Genomic DNA, 20,430 nt, shown 5'->3' on the forward strand with positions numbered 1-20,430 from the left:
GGATATAAAGAATTATAGCTGTAAAAATTGAAATCTAGAAAAAAAAAAGCTTTAAAGAGAATTAAATATAAAAAGGGATGAAGGATTGCTAAAAAAATTTTAAAATAAGGATGCAGTGAAGGGGAGGTTTGGGGAAGTCGTGTTATGTTTGTTTGTTTTTTGTTTATGTTGTAAAATTAATAAAAATTACTTTAAAAAAAAAAAATTCGGCCATCAGCCTTCTTTATGGTCCAGCTCTCACTTCATGGATCCCTTCATAGATCACTGCCTTGCTGTGGCGAAGGGGCTTGAAGAACTCAGAGAAGCTATGAACTATGCTGTGCAGGGCACCCAAGATGGACAGGTCATAGTGGAGAGTTTTGACCAAACGTGATCCACCTGGATCAGGAACCGGCAAGCCACTCCAGTATCCCTGCCAAGAAAACTCCATGGACAAAGACAACAAACGTACCTGCTGCCAAGTCCATAATTGCTCCAATGGAAAAGAAGGTAGCAATGAAATCATTGTGTTTTCCAGGCTTAAAGATGTTATATGGCGCAAAGGCCATACGAAAAACAGTCACCACATTGGCAATTGAGGCCAATGGCATCAAGTCCTGGGCAAGGATGATTTCAGAGGGTAGGGACTCCTCATCGTTTAATGGTATGCATATAATGTTGATTATCTTCCTTGTAATTCTACACATGGAACAGGCACCCCAGATCCCAATCCCTACAATGCCAGGTTTGTTGCTGCCCAGGATGTTCTCAACCTGCCACACTCTCCATTCAATATTGGCTGTGGAACAGATGCTCATAATGCAGCAGATAAGAGCCAGGACAAAGGCACCCAGCTGAAAACAGGATACCCTGCACAACAGCCATAATTGAAAGGAGCCATAATGTGCCTGGGGTGGAACTTTAGCTTTGGTCCTGGGAAGGCTAGTGATAGAAGGCATGCTGGAGAAAAACACAGACAAAAGATAGCCATTACATACTTAGGCACAGTATCATATGGACATCTCCTAAAGTTTGAGCAAATAGTGATCTGCAGCTAAAACAATGCCATCGTTCTAGGGCGAATTCTGCATTTTGCCCCTGGAGATGTAGGAATGGAAAAGTCTGCTCAGCCTGTAATCCTAGGTACCAGGAATCAGACTTCCCCAGGGGTGAAGAAATTGTACAACTGCACAACTCCTTTTGTTGCATGGACCCCCTTCATTCAGATAAGGGGGCTCTTGACTTGTCCACTCCTCCTCTGCATTCCTATGCTCCCCTCCCTTCCCTCTCCATTGTTAAAATGTCAGGTCCAACCAAAGTTACACATTCTACCCTTGAAAGAAAGTTTGGTGCAACAGACCAACCAGCTACTGTTCTTGTTCAGGAAAGAATCCTTTCTGACTTTAGTCCTCATTCTCTCTCTCTCTCTCTCTCTCTCTCTCTCTCTCTCACACACACACACACACACACACACACACACGTCAAAAGCCTACCAACTGGCTCTCAGACAGGACAAAAGGAACTACAAGTCAATTTCTCCTTATCTGAGAAAACACTGCTATGTTGGCGGGGAACTGAGGAGTGCTGCATATATGCACCTACAGGAAATCAGTTCTTTAGCCAGCCTCTGGTACACAAGAGCTTTTTTTCAGGGCTTTCTCTATGGCGTGTCTGACCTCAGAGAAGACCTGAGAAGACTGAAGCTGGTCTGAGCACTGTAGCAACTGCTCCTTGGAGTTCTGAGGCAGTTAGAATGCAGCTTGCTTTGAACGCTCAGGACAACACAAATCATAACACCAGGGTACTGGTCATTTGGAACATTTGGCAACTGCTTGGAGGCAGTATGCTTTTGAATACCAGTATGATTCTGGCACTTTTAAAAGACACTTTTTTGTTAGATGTAAGCTTATGCAAAGATTGGGTACAAAATGTGGAAATAAACACCCCAAGCTGCCAGTTCCAAAGGAATGAGCGAGCAAGATTTGAAATAAACGAATAGGCAAATAAATAAATATTGAGTTGTTTCCATTGGGTTAGAACACCACTTTGAATTACAGCAACTTGATTCAGTAGTACTGGTGGATCAGACTAAGGATCCATCTGGCCCAGAATCCCTTTTTCTAAAAATAAAAAGCTTTATAACAATTCTATGGGGACAGACATTTACTATCTCCTTATTGCAGTGTGGTAGAGGTGTGCAGATGTCTGTGTGAAATAATTTCTTGCTTAAGTTAAGACCACTCTATAAATTCATGGAGAGGGGGACCTATGAGTCAGAGGTTTCGCAGCTCCTTGATTGCTTTCCTGATCACCCGAATATCAATATTTTTTATAAATCTACAAACAAATATGACGAGTACGTAGCACATGAAAATCAGTGAATTGCAAAAGAGTCTACCTACTGACGCTGGTCCCCAGGTAGACTCTTTTGCAATTCACTGATTTTCATGTGCTACGTACTCGTCATATTTGTTTGTAGATTTATAAAAAATATTCTACAAATATTTTTTCTGCATCTGCTCATGGCGATTCCTTCCATTATAAAACATGGGACTGAAAATATCCTGCATTCCAGAGCAGATTCCCAATTTGAACCCCTGAATGGGAGACAGCCCTCTTGTTCCAAACATGGCTGTCGCTAGAAGGTGCTTATTTTCCAAGTAAAGTCATGTGTGTTGCTGTGATTGCCTTGGAATGAAAACTCCTTCATTCTGCAGCAAGAACAGAATAAGAAACTGCTTAGTTGGAGACGACTAAGCCCAGTGCCACCAAGTGACAGAAATGGACAATAATGCCATGCTTAGTTGCTGTGTTTTTAAATGCACTCCCTGCACACACAGCTCTTTGAGGTACTGTTGGTAGGAAGTGGCCTGTGTTTCAAACAGATCTTGCTCCTTATTTGCTCAATGATCTCTAGGGCACTTCACCCAGTCTACAAGGCATGAAAAAGTCTTTCCTAAGCCACAGTAGCAGCAGCCGCCCACTAGAATGGTTTTACATCGTTTTAAAACAAAAACGTGGGATGCGGGTGGTGCTGTGAGTTAAACCACAGAGCCTAGGACTTGCCGATCAGAAGGTCAGCGGTTCGAATCCCCGCGACGGGGTGAGCTCCTGTTGCTCAGTCCAAGCTCCTGCAGCTTTGTCATGCTGGCCACATGACCCAGAAGCTGTACGCCGGCTCCCTTGGCCAATAAAGCGAGATGAGCGCTGCAACTCCAGAGTCGGTCACGACTGGACCTAATGGTCAGGGGTCCCTTTACCTTTACTTTAAAACACCTGCTCCATATCCCCTTCACACCCTGAGGTAAAGACCAAATCAAGGTTATGCCTTCTGCATTGTGACAGATGACAAATTGTGACAGCCTCATTGTTGTCATGAAGGCCATGAAGTCTCAAGCTGGCCCAGTCAATGTGGCCTTGGCATTGAAGCCTCCCAGGACCAGGGGTGCCAACTTGAATCAAATAGGAGGAGGGAGGTAAGCCCTACCCCACATAATCACAGCATCAATTTTGTGGTCCCCCAGACCCCTCAAATATTTTATTGGGGGCAGGGCTTTTTTCAGGGGGAACTCTCTGGCATGCAGTTCCAGCACCTGTGAGGGTTCCAGATCCTCTCAGGTGAGTTCTGGCACGTCAACTCAGGTGAGTGCCATGGCCATTCTAAGAGAAATTGTTCATGATGAGTTCCAGCACTTCTTTTTCAAGAAAAATAGCACTGATTAGTGGACCTGAAGGGACGTCAGCCTCTAAGAGTTGGCTCCTATGCTCAATACCAACCTCCTGGGGTACTTGAACACACTCAAGACCACCTCAGTCAAGTAAGCGATTAGACAACAGCGTTGGCAGTACACCTAAAGCAGGCAGAGTCTGTCCTAGTATAGGGTTGCCATTGTTGGGATACTGCCAGGGAGATAAAGCACATCATGGCCCCCACGTCGCCTCCTGATGATCCATCGATCTCCCGTAGATACAGTATCAGCAATTAGCGACACGAGCTCCAGAAAATAGCTTGCCACATTCCAGAGCTGATGCACGCTCTTTCAGCAGAATTCGCACAGCGAAAGATGCACGCAGGAGAGCATTATTTAGAAGTTTATTCAGTGTTGGTCAGAACAAAGAAAAAAACATGACTGCCTGCTTGCGTGTTCAGGCACAGAGAGAGAAACGAAAGCAATAACAAAACATTAACTTCCTGTGAACAGGAAATACGCAGACTCTGTGACTCACAAAGCCTGCTCCATTTTAAGGTGGAACGGAAATATCCTAGCAGCCATATGTCCAGAATTTCCTAGACATAGCTGGGATTCGGCCACCGGAAACTGTGTCTGGGTAGAAATCGTGGAAGTGGCAAATTACCTTAAAATTACCTCTTGGCAAATTACCTTAAAAATAGCTCGAAAACTTCCTTCTTTTTTGAGATTTTGCAAAAAAAAAAAAAGAAAAAAGAAAAAAGAAAAAGAAAAAGAAAAAAAAGCAACAACTTTTGTGTCTGGATTTTCACTTTTTGAAATGTGGCAACCCTATCCTACTAGTCCAATGAAAAGTACAGGCCTTTATGACAGGCTGTATATACTGTGGTTTCAGTCTCCAAGGTAATTAATTTCCTACATGCTGAGAGATCCTGAAAGAATAGCGCCGCCAAACGGTTTGAATGTGCCTTCGGCATGCTGCAATTAGCAGCAATACTTTGGGCTGCGAGAAGCAAAATTTTGTTGAGAGGCAGGACAAAGGGGAAAAGGGATGTGGGCATAGGGGCCACCTATTTGATGTGACAAACCACTCATCAAAAGTTCGGGAAAGCACCAATGAGCCTCCTCAAGAGCAGGGGCTGCAGATGTAATAGCCAATTATTTTTGCTTAATCGGTTTTCCACAGTAAGAGGTAATGATGACAGTCTTTGTATGCTGCTGTCATGAATAACAGTGGTACCTTGGTTGTCAAACACTAAAAACCCAGAAGTAAGTGTTCCGGTTTTTGAATGTTTTTGGGAAGCCGAACATCCGATGTGGCTGTTGGCTATTGTTTCTGGGGCACCTGCACCAATCAGAAGCTGTGCCTTGGTTTTCAAACATTTCGGAAGTCAAGCACATTTCCGGAACAATGAAGTTTGGCGCTCCCCACCCCCCACCCCCAATTTATTCAATTTATTCTGTGTTTTTGTTTTTGAGGCTTTTTCAATTAATTTTGTGACTGTGTGGAACCCAGTTCAGCTACTGATTGATTGATTGATTGTGTGACTGTGGAGATGGATAAGAGCCCCCCATCCAAACAATGACTATCATCAGTGCAGGTAAGGAAAAAAAATAATTTTAATTTTTATCATCTACAATACTGTCTTATTTATTTTATAGTACAGTTCATTGATTATTGCTTTCATTTTATGGATCAATGGTCTCGTTAGATAGTAAAATTCATGTTAAGTTGCTGTTTTAGGGATTGTTTTTAAAAGTCTGGAACGGATTAATCCGTTTTGCATTACTTTCTATGGGAAAGTGCACCTTGGCCTTGGAACGCTTTGGTTTTGGAAAGGACTTCTGGAACAGATTAAGTATGAGAACCAGGGTACCACTGTATATGCATTCTGATGCACACCTTACCCTAGTATGTGCATTTTCTTACACATTACTTGGCATGGCAAAATTCAGATAAGTGCAAATTTCAATAGGTGACTGTGTTTCATGGCACATATTTTTTGTCAGAATGAGTAGATTAGGTAGCCTCACCTTTAAATGAGGACTGGTTCAAAATTTTGCCCGGTCCTGTTTCTGCTCTCAGGTATTTCCAACTCTCATTGTAATCAGTCGAATGACGATATGCTTGTTGCGCTTCGGATCCCAAGTCTGATATCATCAGTGTCGGGGACAGCAGGGATTACTGAATATGCAATGATGAATATTCTATTGAAAATTGGTCATAATTACCTTGGGCTGCAATAACCCTTAACCTGCAAACTTTTACTCATAGATTAAGAGCACCTTAGAGAATGTTCTCCACTTTCCCCTGCATTTTACATCCTACACCAAGGTCTCATCTCCTTCATTTTTAAAGTGGCTCTACACTACATTAACCTTATCCCCTTGGTTCCTCTAAATAGTTGTAGAAGATAATATCCTGTTCTTCATAACCTTCTTAGCTTTCCTACTCTGTACTTACACGTTTGTGTCAGCAATTAAACTCTTACATGCCCTCATTAATGCACTGAACCTTGTCTCCATTCCTCTATCCCTCACTTCATTCTGCTATGTGGTATAAATATGGCTCTATTGTTCATTAGCATACGGCCCCCTTAATCCCTCAAAGAAGGTACAGGTGTGGGTATATTCTGCCCACTGCCCCACCCCTGTTGCAAATGAGACCCACTTGAACTTCTGTGCCATGCCTTTGAAACAGCAGTCCTGTTAAACTTCACGATAATTCCGAAAAGGAAGGGAGGTGGAAAAGACTTCCCTTAAAAAATTCCAAGCACATGTATTTACTTTTATCTCACAAACGGCTATCATGGCACGGCTTTGTCACTGCCGAAACGCAAAATGAATAATGCATTTTGCAAACAACAGGAACCTTCCTTTGTGAAAATAAATTATTCCACATAAAACACATGTTAGCCACGGATACGTCGGTGGGCTCGATAAGAGAAATAACTAGAAGAAATTAAATGACCTGTCTACAGGAGGGCGGGCAAGGTAGTTTGAACTGTCTCTTCAAGTTTAAAATTTATGAACCAGTGGAGTTGTGCCTCTCGCCCTCATATGTGATCATATTCAATGGAATCCAAGAACAACACTTGCATAAACACACACACATCCATAGACTACCTTTCCAGGACTGAGCTACTGAAGAATCATGAAGAGCTTAATTTCAAATGGCACTTAAGTCAATTTTAACCAAGATTCCATTTGGAAGAAAATTATTTCTGACTAGGGCTTTTTTTAAAAAAATAAATAAAATAAAATTCAAACATGATTTTCAAGGCTTGCTAACACAGTGACTTAGAACATCATAAAACAATGCACATTTGACCTCCACGCCCCGCCAAAAAAAGTTTTGCCACACGCAAAGTCATTTTATGCATCTGAGTTACTTCTCGCCATGTTGCCCATCAATCAAATATGTGCCATGGCAAATCAAGCTAACTGCCAGTTGTGCATCAGGACAACTGAATGATTAATTAGTGGTTTTAATTAAACTCCTTTGCGGCAGTATAGTGAAAATTAAATCTGAATGACAAAATGGAAGCCTACCTGGGAAGCGTTAAATATTGTTGCAATGATCATCAGGTCAGGACTGTTTCGTTTCAGGTTTTCTCTTTTAGTTTCTTCTGTGGGCACTGATGATTAGAAGATACCTGAGGAATGAAGCATTAATAGCTTTTGATGGCTGGTGGCTAGTAGCTGGATAGGAAAGTAGAGCAGGAGTTCCAAAATTGTGGTCTGTTGACCACCAGTGGTCCATGTGTTTCATTCAGGTGGTCCTCGACTTCTCTGCTTTAAATATTCATATTGGTTTTAAATTGTATGTTTATTGTTTCTTTTATTTCTTACATTGCAGTACAATAAATTTCTGATATAAGAAATAAAACAAACAACAAAAATACAATTCAAAGTGATACAATATCTAGCCTAGCATATTACAATAGCTGAAATGGGCAGAAAAAAATATTAAGTTTCCCACCAAAACCCTCAGCAATTTTCAAGTGGTCCACGAGGGAATTTATTTTCGGAAGCACTGGGATAGAGGAGAGCATTTGATTTGAGCCAGCAAATCTGTTTTTACATGTATCTGCTAATAAAAATACATTGAGACTCCATGAGAATGCTTCTTGGAAACAGGTGCTGGTTTAAAAACAAAATGTCTGTCTAATTATCTATCTGTTTCTCTGATACTTAAGCTATACACCTGTTAAAGGAATCCAGTCCAAAGCTTATTCCTCACAAGAAAACTGACCCATGTGAAAGGGTTCTCCAAGGAAGGGGGGAGTGAAAGAATATTAGTCACAAATAGGGTAAAACTGACAAAGAGGCATTGCAAAAACCATACACAGAGTTGTTCGGCTTAGCAAAAAAAGGCAGTTCAGACAACTCCGGTTTGCTTGTGGTTTTCGTCTGTGCCCACACTGATCTTCCTGGGATTGGTGGAAGATTCATAGTTCTGCCATCCATTTAGCATACTTAAACATTCACCACATTTAAATCAAATCCCACAGAGTTAGCATACTTAATCATTCACCACATTTAAATCAAATCCCATAGATTTCTTTAATCAAACAAAGTACACTTTATTTACCCAATTCTCTCTTGCAAAAAGACAAAAGCAGAATTTGACGAGGAGCACATGCAATTTGCTTACTTAAAACAATTAGCACTGCAAATTTGTTTACACCAAAGATTGAACAAATTGCTCGAAACAATGCGCGTGCCGACTTTCTCATTTACACTAATGGGCTCGCATTTGTAGCTCTGAAAGCAAAGTCTGATGGATTTCATAACATCTATGTACCTGGTGTGTATCCCATCGACTCTCCAAGGAACTTGTTTTATTCTCACATATAGGTCTGAGATATGTCTCTTTTATTCTCACATTAGTCTGAGATATGTCTGTTGTCTTTGTCCATGGAGTTTTCTTGGCAGGGATACTGGAGTGGCTTGCCGGTTCCTCCTCGAGGTGGATCACGTTTGGTCAAAACTCTCCACTATGACCTGTCCATCTTGGGTGCCCTGCTCGGCATAGTTCATAGCTTCTCTGAGTTATTCAAGCCCCTTCGCCACGGCAAGGCAGTGCCAACAAAGGTCCGTATAGTTAAAGCTATGGTTTCCCAGTAGTGATGTATGGAAGTGAGAGCTGGACCATAAAGAAGGCTGATCACCGAAGAATTGATGCTTTTGAATTCTGGTGCTGGAGGAGACTCTTGAGAGTCCCATGGACTACAAGAAGATCAAACCTATTCATTCTTAAGGAAATCAGCCCTGAGTGCTCACTGGAAGGACAGATCCTGAAGCTGAGGCTCCAATACTTTGGGCACCTCATGAGAAGAGAAGACTCCATGGAAAAGACCCTGATGTTGGGAAAGATTGAGGGCACAAGGAGAAGGGGATGACAGAGGATGAGATGGTTGGATAGTGTTCTTGAAGCTACCAACATGAGTTTGACTAAACTGCGGGAGGCAGTGGAAGACAGAAGTGCCTGGCGTGCTCTGGTCCATGGGGTCACGAAGAGTCAGACACGGCTAAACGACTAAACAACAATTAGTCTGAGATATGGCAGCTGGCCACAGTCAAACACAGCAACTTGAGCAGAAGATTGCCGTGCGGGAGGGCATGACACACACATGGCATCCTTGTGACAGAGGGAGGAGCCATGGGTGGAGTTGAATGTGGCAGCAGCCCAGCTTCAATGGCTGGTGGCTCTTCCTCTTTGGCACTCAGCCCCCTCCTCCTCCTACTGCATCCACTGTCTGGGGGATGCTTCCCTCATCCTTCCCCTCTGCAGCAGTAGGAGGAGCGACACAATTTTGCTTTGAGAGCTTTTATAGCTTTTATAGCTTTTTTCCCTGTAGTGTTTTTTTATATCCATATAGATCCAGCCCTGGTCTAACACTGTAGTCCATTTAAATAATGAAAGTGATATGAAAAGGAAATGATACTTGCTTGATGTATCATCATATAACCTCATTGCAGCCAAATCCAAACAAGTGTTCAATAATCAGCATCGTCTAACCTCCCTGAGAAATTTGTGCAAACGGATCAGGATCAATAAACAGGTCGTTCGGAAGTGACCGAAGTTTGACTTCTGTCCAGCTGCTTTCAGAACACATTACAGTGGTGCCTCGGGTTACAGACGCTTCAGGTTACAGACACTTCAGGTTACAGACTCCGCTAACCCAGAAATAGTACCTTGGGTTAAGAACTTTGCTTCAGGATGAGAACAGAAATTGCATGGCAGCGTGGCGGCAGCAGGAGGCCCCATTAGGTAAAGTGGTACCTCAGGTTAAGAACAGTTTCAGGTTAAGAACGGACCTCCAGAATGAATTAAGTTCTTAACACGAGGTACCGCTGTATTTGGAAGCAACAGGGCTTTCAAAATTCTTCCTTCCTTCCTTCCTTCCTTCCTCCCTTCCTTCCTTCCTTCCTTCTTTATTTAAAATATTAAATGTTCATCTGTTTCTTGACCATATTGGAAATATTTTTTCTTCTTCTCACTTCTCATAGGTCATCTTCTTTTGGACCACTCATAAACATATCTGTAAGAATTGTAGCAAGAAACTTCACTGGGTGGCCATTCCATATGCCATATTTTCCCTTACAAGGAAAATCTCTATTTACAATCTCTATTTAAGATGCATGTTTATTTTGCTCAATCAGTGGTACCTCGGGTTACATATGCTTCAGGTTACATACGCTTCAGATTACAGACTCTACTAACCCAGAAATAGTGCTTCAGGTTAAGAACTTTGCTTCAGGATGAGAACAGAAATCGTGCAGTGGCAGCAGCGGGAGGCCCCATTAGCTAAAGTGGTGCTTCAGGTTAAGAACAGTTTCAGGTTAAGAATGGACCTCCAGAACGAATTAAGTACTTAACCCGAGGTACCACTGTACATGGAGGATCTATGCTTCTTGTTTGATGGTGCTAATTCTTCCTACACAGATGGGTGCATAATAAAGATGCATGAAATAACTCTCATTATTTGCATTACAAAGGTTGTCCATACATGCCAATTGTTCCTGGGTGAATAACACAGAACACAAGACCATCATTGAGCTTGTGAACTGGAAGCATTCCTGCATCAGCATGAGAAGCCCATCAGATGCCTCCTTCTGGTCTTCCTCTAATTACTCTCTTTCTCTCTCGTTACTTAGGAAATGACTGTAACTCAGTAGACCATTTGCTTTCCCCACATAAAGTCCCAGTTTAATCTCCCAGCATCTCCAAGTAGGGCAAAACATTTCCTGTCTGTCACAGTCAGTTTTCTCTTATCCCATCAAAACTCATGATCTACCACCACTCAGACTTCCCACTTCCCATTTCACTGTATTCTCTGAAATCTTCTTTCGATAAGCTTTACCCCCTTGACCTCCAATCTCCCATTTGCTCTTCAACTTGTCTGAGGCATCCATGCTGAATATTTATTGAAATATACTCGGAGTCAAGTGTGGATTTCATGCTCTTTATTCAGCTCATAGCAGTGAGGAATGAAAGTTTCCCTAAAATATCTGCTTTATATACATTATTTACACAATGGGCCGCACGTGATTGGCTAATTCTGCGATTCTCCTGTAGGCCAATCAGGTTGCGGATTCACTTCCACCTGAAGCTGGATTGGGTGGCTCCTGCGGACCAATCATACAGTACTGCTGCATTGTTCTAGGACCAACCAGACTGCTGCATTCTGGACCCTATAGTTCTAGGACCAATCAGACTGCTGCATTCTGAATCCCATTGTTCTAGGACCAATCAGACTGCTGCCTTTTGGATCCTATTCAACTCAGTACATAACATTTATATTCTGCTATATTTATAAACTGCTGTAAGTTTTATAAGTGTTTTAGGGCAGAAAATCCATTGCAGTAGGAAAGGTTAACTCAAGAATGCAGAACCTGTAGACTTTTAAGTTTAGCTGGGCATCAGCACCCACCTTGGTTTAAGACAGTCTCAACCATCATGGCCAACGATCAGGGATGATGGGAGTTTTAGTCCAACAACTTCTGAAGAGCTACTGGTTCCCCATGGGGGTAATGGATAATACTGGTTGATCAACAAAATGTTAACACTCACACTCACTAGAAATCACTGTGTTAACCAGTCACTAAAAGCAATAATGAAATTTGTCTTCTTCCATAGCAAGCTTGGCTTGGTTGAGGCATTTTCACACTCTTGCAATTATTGAATTCACAAGGGTTGTTAGTTTATTTCCTGGACTTACAAAAAAGCCACCTTCATGTTGCTAATAGTAAACATTGGCTGTACAATCACTTTGCACCTGATGCGTGTATAATTTCTGAAATGTCTGAACTGGTTAAATTAAAATAAGTGTGATCCTTTCCCACCCCCAAAACAACAGAAAGAAGAAAACTGTATTACCGCTAAGTGGAAATTTTTGTCTCTGATTTGGGTCTCGAATGTCTTTCACAGATTCCAGAATCGAGGCAACTCCCACCCCCCACCCTGTAAAGTGGAAAGAGGCCCTTAACGCTATTGTTTACTTCATGCTTGATTTCAGACTTACTAGTATAGCAAAAGGTATTCCTGAGAATTTACTGGTTCCATTCTGTACAAGTAAAACGAAACAATTTTGATAGGTTTGCTTCCTGGAGAGTTGGAAAGCTAAAGGCTACTCTTACACAAATGGAACGCTAAGATAATTTTGGAAGGATGTCAAGTAAAGAATCACAACCTATAAATTTTCACTTGCTCACTTGGTGCTTGGTTACTTTTTGGTCTGATAGGTTCTAAATAAGATGCATGTGGCTTGGATTCAATGTGTGGCCTTGGTTGCTAAGCAACTGGTTTTATGTGCCTAGAAATCCCACTCTCCACCTGATATTGATGAATGGGTAGCAGAACTCCAAGAATTGCATCTCGATAGTGCGTGACATATATACAAAAGGACACCCTGCACTCATTGAATGCCACATGGCATGCCTTTCTGGAGCACTTTGACTGCAGTCATAATATCCAAAAATTGTAACTGTTGCCTGGTAGTCTGACTGCTCCCTTGACAAACACAAGAATCAACACTTCCCCATTCTTTCCTTTCCAACTCTTGCTTCCCTTTCATCTTCATCTTGTTCTTTATCTGCTTATTTCTCTCACTGAAAACAAGGCTTTATGCTTGAACATTACATTTCAAACCGAACTGGGAACAAGTGTGCCAACTCTAGGGGGCAGGGCTGTCATCAGCAGCGGAGCAAGCCAATCAGGCGCCTGGGGTGGCACGCGTGCCCTGCACCCAGAGGTGGGGCCAGCTGCCCATGGGGCGGGGCCAGCCACCCACTGGGGCACCGCACTGGGCATCTGCCTGCCTCCTCCCACTCAGGCTGAGGGGGAGGCAATGGGTGGATCGTTTGGGCAATGCAGAGCCGGCGGGCACTCAAGCCGCAGCTGCAGGCCCAGCGTGAGTGCCTCCCACCATTTTGTCATTCCCCTCAGTGGGGACAACCGGGGCGGACTACACCTACCACACACCCCTTGCTATGCCTCTGGGTGTCTTCAGCCCCCTCAATATTCTTTAGCAGGGGGCTCTGCCCCCCCAAATATTAAGGGGGCAAAGGAGGTTGTACCGCCGAGCCGAGCACAACATCTTCGCCTCATGGTGGCACCTCTGACTGGGAATCAGCCCGCTGAGATGGAGATCCACTGCATCCTAAGCTGTTTATCCCAGTAGTTCTTTTTTTTTTATAGTTTTTTTATTGAGTTTCATTTGACACACACATACAAAGACAAAAAACAAAAAAGAAAAACAAGCAAACAAAGAAAAAACCACAGAGCAAAAAAAACTAATACATTAAACATCTTACTTCCATCCCTGCCGATTTCGGATTTCTTCTTTTAATGACTGAATTTTAACAGCTGGTGTTAATATGTGGTTTATACCTCGAGAGTTTTATAGCTGACCTGCTATAGTTGGTAAGTTTCGTAAATTTCCTTCAATATAGACCATAAATTTATTCCAATCGTCCTTTAACTTTGCATTTTTTTGGTTTCTGATTCTTTGGGTCATTCTTGCCAATTCAATAAAATCATATAATTTTGTTTGCCACTCCTTCACCGTTGGTATGTTTGTATTTTTCCAATTTTGAGCGACTAATATTCTGGCTGCTGCCGTTGAGTATTGAAATAGAGTTTTGTCTTCCTTCCTAATTTCCTCTCCGATAATACCTAGTAAAAAGGCTTCTGGTTTTTTTGGGAATGTGTATCTGAATATTTTCTTTAGCTCATTATATATCTGATTCCAGAATTTTTTCATTTCCCCACATCCCCACCACATGTGTATAAAATTACCTTCTTTTATTTTACATTTCCAACAGGCCTTATTACCGGTCTTATACATCCTACTAAGTTTTTCTGGTGTTAAGTACCATCTATATATCATCTTCTCTAAGTTTTCTCTAATAGCAGCACTGGCCGTAAATTTTATCCCCTCATTCCACAATTTTGACCATTTCTCGTACTCTATGTTATACCCCAAGTCTATCGCCCATTTAACCATAACTTCTTTAATTTCTTCGTCTTTTGTGTCCCATTCCAATAATATGTTGTACATTTTGGATAATGTCTTAGAATTGCTTTCAATTATTTCAATCTGAAACTTGGACTTCTTTTCATTCATTCCTGTTTTTTTGTCTTCTGTCCATATTGCGTTAACTTGATGGTACTGTAACCAGCTCGTCAGCTTTCCCTTCAACTCCTCGTATGGTCTTAGTTTCCAACTATCTTGGTGTCTAACCAGTAGATCTTCATATGTCAGTCTTTTCTCTTCCATATTTACTTTTTTAATTATTAAGATATCTGTTGGGGACAGCCACCAGGGCGTTTTCCTTTCTAGCAGTTTTTTATTTTTTTCCCATACTTCATGCAAAGGGCCCCTGATGATGTGGCTCGAGAACCCTTTGTGGACCTTCTCTTTATTTGACCAGAGGTAGGCGTGCCAGCCGAACCTGTTGTCCGCCCCCTCTAAATCCAATAAATCTGTATTCTCCAGGGTTATCCAGTCCTTAACCCAACAGAGGCAGGCCGCTTCATAGTACAGCTTCAAATTGGGAACAGCCAGTCCTCCTCTCTCCTTCCGATCAGTGAGTAGTTTAAATCTGATCCTTGGCCTTCTTCCCTGCCAGATGAATTTCGAAAGGGTCTTCTGCCAATCCTTAAATATTTTGACCCCTCTAATGACCGGAATATTTTGAAACAGAAACAGCATCTTAGGAAGTATGCTCATTTTTATTGCCTCCATCCTACCCAGCCAAGAAAGGTTGGCTCTATTCCAAACATCCAGGTTTTTTTTTATTTCTTTCCACGCAGGTGAGTAGTTATCTTCAATTAAGTTTATGTTTTTTGATGTGAGCCATATTCCTAAATATTTTATTTTTTTTGCCACCTTGATTCCACATTGTCTCTCTAATTTTTCTTTTCCCTCGTCTCCTAAGTTCTTTACCAGCAATTTTGTTTTTAGTTTATTCAATTTAAAACCAGATATTTTACCGTATTCGTCTAGGATCTTCAGCGCTTTACTTAAGCTTCCATACGGCTCTTCCAGGGATAACATCAAGTCATCCGCGTAGGCTTTTAATTTATACTCCTTTGATCCTATCTTGATCCCTTGTATCTCCGGCGTTGATCTTATTTTATTTGCCAAAATCTCTAAGGCCATAATGAATAAGAGTGGAGAGAGGGGGCAGCCCTGCCTTGTCCCTTTCTCGATTTTAAATGTATTTGTAAGGTCATTGTTTAATATCAGTTTGGCAGATTGGGTTGAATATATTGCCTGTATCCCCTTCATGAACTCCCCCTCTATCCCTGCCTTTTGAATAGATTTTATTAGAAACAACCAAGAGACGTTATCAAACGCCTTTTCCGCGTCTATGAAGATCAATGTCGCCGGTTTGTCATTATTTATCTCTAAATACTCAATTATGTTAATAACATGTCTCACATTATCTTTCAAGTATCTGTTTGGTAGGAAGCCCGCTTGGTCCTTGTGAATTAAGTTTGTTAGACACTTTTTCAGTCTGTTTGCCATGATGTCCGCAAATATCTTATAGTCATTATTTAATAAGGATATTGGCCTATAATTTTTGATGTTCAATTTATCTGTTTCTGACTTGGGGATTAGGGTAATAAAAGCTTCCCTCCAGGACTCAGGTATTTTCCCTCCTCTCAAAATATTATTCATGGTGTCACAAAGCGTTGGGGACAGTTGATTTCCTAGGACTTTGTAATACTTGGCCGATAAACCATCCGGTCCTGGCGCCTTTCCCAGCTTCATTCTTTTTATCGCATTCTGGACCTCTTCTAAGTTTATGGGTTTATTTAATTGGAGTCTTTCTTCATCCCAGTAGTTCTTGCATTTCTTCCTTTTATAAGCCAAAGCTTCTTCTGCCTTATATTTCCCTGAACCAAGGGTTCCCAAACTATGAGCTTCATTCAGGCGGTCTGTGGCCTCTTCATATTTAATATTCATATTGATTTTTAAATGTATGTTTCATTGCTTCTTTTATTTCTTATATTGCATTTAATTGCATTACAACGTGAATGCAAATTGCAATGCAGTGGCGCTGTGGGTTAAACCACAGAGCCTAGGACTTGCCGATCAGAAGGTCGGCGGTTCAAATCCCCATGACGGGGTGAGCTCCCGTTGCTTGGTCCCTGCTCCTGCCAACCTAGCAGTTCGAAAGCACGTCAAAGTGCAAGTAGATAAATAGGTACCGCTCCAGGGGGAAGGCAAATGGCGTTTCTGTGCGCTGCTCTGTATCGCCAGAAGCAGCTTAGTCACGCTGGCCACATGACCTGGAAGCTGTACGCCGGCTCCCTCGGCCAATAAAGCGAGATGAGCGCCGCAACCCCAGAGTTGGTCACGACTGGACCTAATGGTCAGGGGTCCCTTTACCTTTACCTAAAACACAATAGAAGAAGCAATACAATACAATTAAAAATCATTCAGCATTTATCACAGCACAGTACAGTTGCTACAACAGACAGCGGGGGCGGGGGGGACGACGACATTAGGAGGTTCAAAATCCTCCACGATTTGGAAGTTGTTGGTGGGGAAGTTTGGGAACCACTGCCCTAACCTATTTTCCCAGGACAATTATACAGTTTTTGGACGAGTTGCTTCAATGCTTGAAGTGTTCACCGTAAGAAATTTTGCTGCTTACATTCTCTGGAATTGCAATACTTTACTAGGCAGCACTAATTCCACACATAAGTTTCCATCTGCTTGGTGCTGGCTTTAGAACTAAAAGCATTCATAAAAGCACTTGGTTATTAAAAGAGCCAAAAAGGGAACACACACAAAAAGAGAAAGAGCTTAACAATATGATTGGAAAGAGCAGAGGTATAAGAATATCATGCAAAAGAAGACACAATAATGCTGAGCTGGCTTATTAGCACAATAATTGATCTCTTTTAAATACACATGGAGCTTTAAGGAGACAATTTTCTGCCATTTATCTCCACGCCGCATACGTATCATTATATCTCCATGAATAAAAAAGATTGGCATGAATTATGGAGATCCTTGATTGTGTTATCAAGCACGCTTGTACCTTGATAATAGCCATTTGAGACTTTGCTCTCTGGGACACTTCCTTGTGCAGCATTTTCTCAGCCAAGTTTGCAATTTGTAAAGGGAATAAATAACGGAGGCTGCTTTACAAAAGTTAAAGGATTAGAGCCAGATGAGTCATGAGTGGAGTTCCTGTGATGGGTAGAGGGGATGACATTTTTCACCATTTTCTCCTTCCCCAGACAGCATAATGCACCCCTGGTGAAGCTGCCCTGGAGGGCTGAGAGGAAAGCGGGGAAGGGGGCTTCTGTGGGGGAGGCATAATGGTATCAAATTATTAGTTTTAAGGGTCTGGACCAGGGCTTCTCAAACTTGGGTCTCCTCTAGCTGTTTTTGGACTACAATTCCCATCATGCTAACCACTGGTCCTGGAAGCTACGGTTGATGGGAGTTGTAGTCCAAAAACAGCTGGAGACTCAAGTTGGGGGAAACCTGGTCTAGACTATGGATGTTTGCTGTTGGTTGGAACGGGGATCAATCTCAATAGCTGTTGAAGCACTACTGTGGGTGGACAAAAATAAAGGGGCTGCAATGGTTAAAGATGTCCCTCCACTGGGCTCTACTCTTCTTCTTCTTCTTCTTCTTCTTCTTCTTCTTCTTCTTCTTCTGCGATCACTCATAGCTGAGTAAGATTGTCTTCCATGAACACGGTCTTAACAGTGAGTCTGGAAGTGACTGTGAAGGCCAATTCTGGATCCACACGTCCTTCCACAGTGGGATACAGGTTTCTGGGTGGGAGCTGATCACGGTGAGGGTTTGCCAAGCATGACTTCCTCTCAGCACATTTCTCCCTTTGTCCTGAGTTCGAGCGTCTTCAAAGCCCATGACACCTTTGGTAAAGGCTGTTCTCCAATTGGAATGCTCACAGGCCAGTGTTTCCCAGTTGTCTGTACTTATACTACATTTTTAAAAAATTGCCTAGCCCTAGAGAGAGTGACACTGGCATCACTCCACCAGATTAGATCTCCTCATTCTGTGAGCAGAAACATCACTGGTGGTAACACATGGAAAACCCTAACACGGGGAGAGTCAGAGCCAGCTCAGGATCCAGTGGATCCCAAGCTCTCCCCACTGCCATCACTGGACAGCATCACTGATGCAGTGCCAGCTCACATCAATTTGCCTGGCACTCAGGCCAATGTTAGTAGTAGTGCCTGGCTTGGATTTGGATTATCCTGTTATCAATGGGGAGGAAATTAGGAAGAGAGGACAATTTTCACTATGAGATGAAGATGCATTGAGGTAATTTGTTGTAAGTCATGGCTAACAGATGCCCTGTCTGTCCCATCTCAAGAGGGGTTGTTGTTGCCGACAACATATATTTCCAGTTATAGATGTTGTTTACTGTAACTTGGAATTTGTTTTTGTATTTCTTTTGTTTGGCTTTACTATGATTGTTTCATCCTAGTGTAAAAAAAGTTAAAACTTATTAAATGTTTGATTTTTAGAGACAATTGTAACTTAATGAATTGCAATCCCGCCAAGTGTCCCTGTTTTCCAAGGATAGTCCCAGATTTACAGATGATGCCCCAATTTCTGATTTAATCCCAGAATGTCCTGCTTTTCCTTAGGACTTACCTATTTTTGTCAGAGAAATCTTGGAAGGTATGGAATTATTCAACCCCCAAGACACCTGAAGACAGCCCTGTATAGGGAACTTTTTAATTGTTTGATGTTTTATTATGTTTTTATATATGTTGGAGCCACCCAGAGTGGCTGGGGCAACCCAATAAGATGGACACGGTATAAATAGTAAAATGCTTATTATGGAATAGGGTGTCCCTATTTTCATCAGAGAAATGTTGGAGGGTATGGAATTATCTTCAAATGTTGCAATAATATGTATTCTGTTCTGACATTGTGAGATGCTAGGAACATGGTTTACCATAAAAAAGCAGCATACAAATTAACTGATGATGACTAAACCAGAAAAGAAGCAATGCACAATATTATGAATATAGGGTTTCGATACCTCATAAGGACTACCTGGGGGAAAGATTCATATTATAATTGTACAGTTTCCACTAAGTAAAGATGTAATTTGACCTTCCAGTGGTATATGACATAGATTAAAAAGGTCCTTGAAAATCAAATACAATTAGAAATGATCTATAATGAAATTAAGAAAATCCTTAAGTGGACATTTGCAAAGAAACCGGAGGCTTTTCTCTTGGGCATGGTAGGCCAAATGATTCCAAAGAAAGATAGAACATTTTTTATGTATGCAACAACAGCAGCAAGAATTCTCTTGGCAAAGTATTGGAAGACTAAAGAACTACCTACTCTGGAAGAATGGCAGACCAAGGTGACTGAATTTATGGGACTGGCAGAGATGACCGGCAGAATTCGTGACCAGAGGAGAGAGACAGTGGAAGAGGACTGGGAAAAATTTAAAATTTATCTTAAAAATTGTCGTAAAATTTCGGAATGTTAAGATGTCAAGGGATTTGATATAAAGAATTACAGCTGTAAAAATTTAAGCTTAAGAAAATTTTAAAGAGAATTAAATATAAAAATGGATGAAGGATTGCTAAAAAATTTTAAAACAAGGATGCAGTGAAGGGGAGGTATGGGGAAGTCGTGTTATGTTTGTTTGTTTTTTGTTTGTGTTGTAAAATTAATAAAAATTATTTAAAAAAAAAAAAAGAAAATCAAATACAATTAACTGTTGGAAGTGCCATAATGATTATACAGACTTCCCACACATACGGCAAATCTTTTCGTGCTCGGATATATTGGAATCAAATCACTGAGATTTCCCCCTACCCACCCATATAATAGTTAAAAGTATAATGCGCGAGCGTTTAACAGTGTTACCGAACATCTTTGAACAAGACAGGTAACTAGGATTATTACTTCAGAAAAAGCTAATTGCTGCTAAAATCACCTGAGCCAGGCATTAGAAAACAATGACTGTTCCAACAAGTTTGAAGTGGCTAATTATGCCACTGGAGATTGTGGAAACTGATATATATTTATGGGATAAGTGGTTTAATGGAATGGGCTACCTGTTTTAATAACTTGATGTGTTCAAGGCTGTGTACACACCGTACAATAAAAACAAACTCAGCCCCAAAACCTTGGAAAGTGGAATTTGTTAAAGGTGATGGGAATTGTAGCTCTGTGTGGGGTAAACTACAGTTCACAAGATTCTTGAGGGAGGGTGATTTTAAAGT

The 20,430-nt window shown here is 41.6% G+C and overlaps 1 long non-coding RNA gene across 1 annotated transcript; it reads left to right on the forward strand.

The window, feature by feature from the left end:
* The first annotated feature begins 3,401 nt into the window (after window positions 1-3,401).
* Window positions 3,402-9,760, forward strand: LOC309339914. Its single transcript, XR_014155650.1, has 2 exons — window positions 3,402-3,455; window positions 5,148-9,760. It is a non-coding gene; the product is annotated as an uncharacterized lncRNA (long non-coding RNA).
* The last annotated feature ends 10,670 nt before the right edge of the window (window positions 9,761-20,430 follow it).

The sequence above is a fragment of the Podarcis erhardii genome (genome assembly GCF_964252035.2).
Source record: "Podarcis erhardii genome assembly, chromosome: 4".
In the NCBI taxonomy this organism is placed as follows: Eukaryota; Metazoa; Chordata; class Lepidosauria; order Squamata; family Lacertidae; genus Podarcis; species Podarcis erhardii.